This window comes from Nuphar pumila, chromosome 3 (assembly GCF_984573655.1).
Source record: "Nuphar pumila chromosome 3, dmNupPumi1.hap1.1, whole genome shotgun sequence".
NCBI lineage: Eukaryota > Viridiplantae > Streptophyta > Magnoliopsida > Nymphaeales > Nymphaeaceae > Nuphar > Nuphar pumila.
The window spans coordinates 80300311-80306310 of NC_143251.1; positions in this window are offsets into that span (position 1 = coordinate 80300311).

Consider the following 6000-nt stretch of genomic DNA (forward strand, 5'->3'; position numbering starts at 1 on the left):
TCTCATTGTTGAGACTGAAATAACTTTTGAAATGAATGACCTCTCGCAGAAAATTTAGGTTTGATTTTTAACCTGAGTGGAAAATCTACCATACGGATTTCTCAAATGAAGAAACTATAATGGGATCTTCGGAATTTGGACGAACAAATCCGAAAGGGGTTTTGCGAAAGGAGGAAAATAAGGTTCCCTAAAGCTTTGAAAAGGGGAAGAAATTGGGCGTCTCATTGCTGAGACTGAAATAGCTTTTGAAATGAATGACGTCTTGCAGAGGGTTCAGGTTTGACCCTTAACCTGAGTGGGTCGTCCATACGGAATTCTTTAATGAGAAAACCATGATGGGACAAGAAGAGATACTTCAACTGAATGAGACAACTTTTCCTAGAAGATATAAACAACACTAGGTTGCATCAAAATGGATATCGAATTTTTATTTCATTCTTGAAATAACTAGAAAATTTTGCCAATAAGGTAAAATTATGGTTGACTCAAACACTTGAAAATATGCACGTATGTGCAAAAGATATTCCCTTTTTACCTAGAGTATTTTCTCCATTGAGGTTAACTCCTCGGTCCTAAGAGTCAAATTCAAAATTTTAGCGCTGATGATTTTCTTCAAGGAAGTTATTCATTTCCCTGATATGAGAAGAGAAGAAATATTCTTAATTTCATAAAAGCAATTAATAAAGGGATATTGATAAAAGAATTTTGCATGAGAAAATATGACTTCTGGCAACTTTGGCAGTTTGATATCTAGGTGTTTTCCTATGATGATCCTTTTGCACTCTTTTTGAGTCACTGAACTTTCTCGGTTTTTCACATCATCCTTCATTTGGATGTGTCCTGACTTTTCTCTCTTTTTCAGGGAAGGGTACGTTACAAACTCCTTCATCTTGGAGATGTTTCGATTATTCTTTTTCTCAGACATTCTATTGAAGGTATTGGCTCAAAAGGTCTTTAAATGATAGCAGAAATCAAATATCATTTAGGGTTTGTCGATAGGTTTATTACACTCGCCTTCATCTCGACGGTGATCTAAACTTTCCCTGAAAGGATCCTTCACAAACTCCTTCATCTCGAAGATGATCCAAATCTTCTTTGGCCCCGGGGGTCTAACTCGCATATTCATCTTCATCTTGACGACAATTGAGAGATCCCTTTTGCGGATATTTGATTACAACTTTTAAACGAATGAGAAGTTATGGGTTGAGTGGATTCTTTTTATAATTCAAGATATTTCCACTGCCTTATTGCCAGATAATCATCTTTAAACATGCGTCATAGCCATGATCAATATCAATTCGCTTCTGGCTTTTCAACGTCATTGAACATTTCTTTTGCTAATCATACCGAGGACATTTCTTACATCCTTTTGGTTTGATCAACAGGGAAAAGATTTGAATTTTACCTCTTTTCGCAAAAAGTTTCACCTTTTTGGAAAGAAATACTAGGAGTAATCTGAGGTAATTCTTTTGTGTAATCAGATTTTAGAATCAACGAGTGTTTTTAACAAATGGAATGAGAAGATATGGGTTAAATGGACTCTTTTTATGGGGGTCTAACTCGTCTATTTGTCTTCATCTTGACAACAATTGAGAGATCCCTTTTGCAGATATTTGATTGTTGCTTAAATGGAATGAGAAGATATGGGTTAAGTGGACTCTTTTTATCGCTCAGGATATTTCCACTGCCTGGTCGCCAGATAGCCGTCTTTAAACATGCGCCATAGCCATGATCAATATAAATTTGCTTCTGGCTTTTCAACATCATTGAAAAGATTTGAATTTTACAGCTTTTCGCAAAAAGTTTTACCTTTTTGGAGAGAAATACTAGAGGTAATCTGAGGAATTTCTTTTGTGCAGTAAGAATATTTGGAATCAACCAATGTTTTTAGCAAATTGACATAATGTTCTAGAATTATTTTGTGAAATAATCACTCAATATAAATTTTGATGAGACCTTGAGCTGAATTTTTTGATTTTGGAAATACATGACCAGCAAAAGCTGGAACCTTTGAAATACATGACCAGTAGAAGCTGGAACATTTTGAAATACATGACCAGTGAAAGCTGGAACGTTTGAAATACATGACTAGCAAAAGCTGGATCTTTTGGAAATACGTGACCAACGAAAGTTGGATCTTTTGAAAATACGTGACCAACGAAAGTTAGATCTTTTAAAAATACATGACCAACGAGATGCTGGATCTTTTGGAAATATATTAGATTCAAGTCAGAACTTGAATTTTGTAAAAAGAAAGAATTTGATCAGAATACTGAATTTAGAAGGTTACCGGTGCGAGGATCGGGTTTTGAAGAGAGCTAGATTTTCAAAAGAATTGAGGAATCAAGGACCCTTGGTGAAAATTAATGGACCATCACAGTTTAAATGCATGTGGTCGGCTTTCAGAACTTATCCCCTTATCCTGAACGGGAAAGAAAGGAAAGAAATATCTCGTTAGCAAGAGGCATCAGGTTTATCCCTTAACCTGAAGGGGAAAGGAAGAAATACCTCGTTAGCAGGAGGCATCAGATTTATCCCTTATCCTGAAGGGGCATAGAAGGATTTTTAAAGAGAAAAAACCTGAATTTTAAAATTTGAAATGGATTAGCCGAAAGGATGGAACTTGTAAGAAGGCCTCGCCTGGCAAATTGGGGTTGACTTGTTTATCTAAAAAGGAAGATGAAATAAAAGGAAAGAACCCGAGTTGGAACCCGGATGTTCAAGATAACAGATAAGAGAGAAATTTTGAGTTTTGAAAACTCGAACTCTCGACGCAATCAATTGGTCCCAACGTGAGCATTGGATCTAAAAGAAAGTCCTAGTCGGAACTCAGAACTTCAAATGAAAGAAAAAGCGAAAGCCCGAGTGGGAACTCGGATCCTCAAGACAAAAGATAAAAGAGATTTTTGATTTGAAAAGTTCAAAATTTTGACGCAACGATTAGTTCCAACACGAGCATTGGATTCAAAAGGAAGTCTGAATCAGAACTCGAATCTTCAAACGAAAATAATAGAGGAAAAACCCGAGCTGGAACTCGGATCTTCAGAAAATAAAAGATAAAAGAGAAACTCGAGTTTTGAAAACTCGAATTTCTAAAGAAATGATTGGTTTCCAACACGAGCATTGGATTCAAAAGGAAGTGAAATTCCACTAGAGGGGGGGGGGGGGTGTGAATAGTGAAATACTAAATAGATCGATAAATTAAAAATAGAATGCAATAAGGCACAACACATAAAACACAGAATTTATACTGGTTCGGTCAAAACCCTGACCTACATCCAGTCCCCAAGCAAACCACTTGAGCTTTCCACTATAACATTCAAGTTACCGGATAAATAGTACAACACCCTCTTCCTCAGAGGTCTTCTTCTCTCAACACAGAAGGGGCACACTCTCTTTCACAGAGGTCTTCTTCTCTCAACAGAGAAGGGGCACACCCTCTTTCACAGAGGTCTTCTTCTCTCAACAAAGAAGGACAACACCCTCTTTCTCAGAGGTCTACTTCTTTCAACAAAGAAAAAATACAGTGAATAAGAGAAAGTTACAATACTTCCTATAAAACCTTCAGAATGATATGAATGCACGAATGAAGGATTCTCAGAATGTTCTGTTCTTTTCACTCAGAAGATACTCTTTGTCAAAGAGCTATTCTTGACTTTTTCTCTTTCTTTTTGTTTTCTTTTTCAAGGCTCTTTTTCAAATATCGAATAAAAATTTTTCTCGTTGTAAGCTCACATGTCCGTTGAAGTAAGTAATTTGATTGTGTTTATATAGCCTTAGAAAAATAGTCGTTGCCTTTTTGGAATGATAGTCTTTTTGAGATGTGAGATGTCAAGTCATTTCAAAAAACATCTTTATGGATTTTCGAAAAAGTCTTCTTTCCATAAAAGTAGTATTTGGGCTACACTAGTCGTTGTAATATTTTAGGTATGATATATTTTATGTAAAAAGTCTTTTTCTTACAATAGTACATTGAACGTTGGATGTGTAAGCCATCATGTAGTTTTGTCTTTATTCTAATTAATGATTTTGTAGTACTTAAGTATTTTATTTAGAAATTGTCACTTCTTTACTTAAATGAGTGTAAGTACAATAAATTCTTTGAGATCTTTATTTGTAAATAGTCATATCAAGAATTGCTTTATGATGTGCTATTTAATGTCTACAGAGAGAATGAAGACTTTAAGCAAGTCGACATTCTTGAGTGGGATTAAAATAGTTGTTTCTAAAAAGATTTTTAGATGAGGTATTAAATGGTTTACAAAGAGAATAATGACTTTAAGTAAGTCGACATTCTTGAGTTGTAAAAAGGTAACTAAAGTCTTTTCTAAACATATTATATTTGTTTTTCTTTGTCTAGCTAATTTCTATGTTTTGTCTTTTTCTTACATAGTTGAAATCATTTCTTTTTATTTCTTTTCAAGTTGTCTTATACATGATAGAAGGTACAATTATTGCTTTTTGAAATCATGAGCTAATATATCATGTCAAAATACATTTTCCATAAAGGTTTGTAAGAAGGTACAATTATTGGTTTTCAAAAAGGTCCTTTTTGAAACTATCGTATACTTTTATGAAATATAGCTTTTGGGAATGAGTGACTTTTATGATGAAGTATGTAATATTCAATATGCATGCTTGTGAAGGTTCTGTAACATATGACTCTAAAGAAGAAAAAAGTCTTCATCTTGAGGAAACCGATCTCTTTAGATGATCTTTAAGAATGCATGGCTCATCAAGCTTTTTTTTCAAGAAGTATGATTGCACCACGGTTGTACTTGAACAGGAGGTCTCCATCCTTTTGGGTGAGATATCCTTGCATCAAATACTCGTTAGATACATGGCAAAGCATATGCAGTCATAATATAACATTTTTCAAGAAGACATATTATCATATCATATTAAATCAAATATGACAGTGTATCATATTGTGTGTCATCAAAATATAGTTTCTCAATATTCTCCCCCTTTTTGATGATGACAAAAATATGCTCCCCTTGTCAAAAAAGATATTATGCATAGTAATAATAATATCATAAGAATATTGAAAAATGTCAAAGAGTATTTTTCTCCACTATTGGAGACAAGTTTTTTTCTCCCCCTTTGTCATGGACAAAAAGGAGGGGATCAAAGTAAAGTTATTACAGGCCAAAATAAAAAAAGTATGTTTACTCCGAAAATGGAGATTATTGGTGTGTGCGGAGGAGTGCGTCATGATCCTGCTGGATGGTTTGTAAGGACTGCTGCATCGAGGCTTGATTCCGAAGTATAAGATCTTGAGTTTGTTGAACATCCATGATTGCAGAGAAGTAATCAAATTCGGATGTGGGATCTGCTTTATCAGAGCCAGTAGTGTGCAGGGACCTTGGATTGAAGGAAGTAGCATTGAGAATCTGTGAGGGATAGATGATAACTTCATTTTGAAGCGGGACCTTAAAGTGTTTTAAAATGGGAGTTATCAAATACCCAAAAGGAAGATGCTGGAACTTTTGAAAGCAGGCAAGGTTGTTGAAGATGATGTGGGACCAGTTTATCGGAGAAGAATAGGAAATTGCGTAGAGGAGGAGAGAGATTTTTCTTGGCACGAATCCCTTGCGTGGAAGCTTGGGATAGATATTATGGAACAGAATTTGTGCGAGCAGTTGAGCATGAGGTTTGAGATTGCTCATGTGCCAGGGAAGATGTGTGAATTGGTTTGAGAGAAGCACTTTTTGAACCACTGAACGGTCTAGTGGTACTATGTTTGCCAGGTCTGTGCCGGTGGAAGGAAGGTTAAGAATGCTGCCTAAGGAAGAGACGTCAAAGATAATCAGGCGTCCGCGGACCTTGCTAGTGATGGTAGTTTGGTCATGATCAGTGGAAAGATTTGTGTAGAATAACCGAACAAGTTCAGGATAGTAGGTGGCTTGGGATGAGGATCCTAGAAGGTGTTTAAGTTCGGGGAAAGAGCTTTCAAGATTGAATAAAGCAAAGTCTTCGTAGTGAACTAAGCTACCTTCA